A 730-nucleotide genomic window follows, 5' to 3' on the forward strand; every position below is an offset into this window, starting at 1 on the left:
ATAAATAAATAAATAAATAAAACTACCAGGAAATAATATATGTAATATATAATATATAACTATACATATATACAATCCCACACCTGGATATAATCACTGCAAACATTTGCCTGTCATTTGCTTCTGGCATTGTCTCTATTGTATTCACGAGAGTGTGTTTTTACTGAATGGGGTCATATTGTATGCCCGCTGACATTGATAGAGTATTTCCCTTGCTGAAGCAGTCTTAGGGTATTGATTTCTCTTTTCCCCAGGACCTATGCATGGCCTACTCTGTTCATTAACATCCAAGACATGCCTCTTCCAGCCACCCTTTGCCCCTCCAGGGTTTGGAGGGGGGCTTGCCACACCCAGAGTTGCACCGAACCACCCACGCCTCTGGAGCTTATTCTGCGGGAAAGAGGCTCCCGGATCTGTCTGAGGGCTTCTTCCTAGGAAGGGAGGATGCCTTTCTTTCCTCAGACTTGGATGCCCCTGGCTGACATCTGTGCCAGGAGCCCTTGGAGGTCCTAAACTAACTCCCACTAAACTAACTAAACTAACTCTCTTCCTTCCTTCCTTCCTTGCTTGCTTGCTTCCTTTTCTTTCATTCACTCACTTAACACGGCGACTTCAGAGCAAGACCTTTCTTGGTTTAGAGGTTCTGTTTGCCGCCCAGGGACTTAAAGGCGGATTAAGTGATTTCCTTTTTTGGTGAATGGTGATGCACTTTCTGCATTTCCAGCAGCCG

This window comes from Leopardus geoffroyi, chromosome C1 (genome assembly GCF_018350155.1).
Source record: "Leopardus geoffroyi isolate Oge1 chromosome C1, O.geoffroyi_Oge1_pat1.0, whole genome shotgun sequence".
Taxonomy (NCBI): domain Eukaryota; kingdom Metazoa; phylum Chordata; class Mammalia; order Carnivora; family Felidae; genus Leopardus; species Leopardus geoffroyi.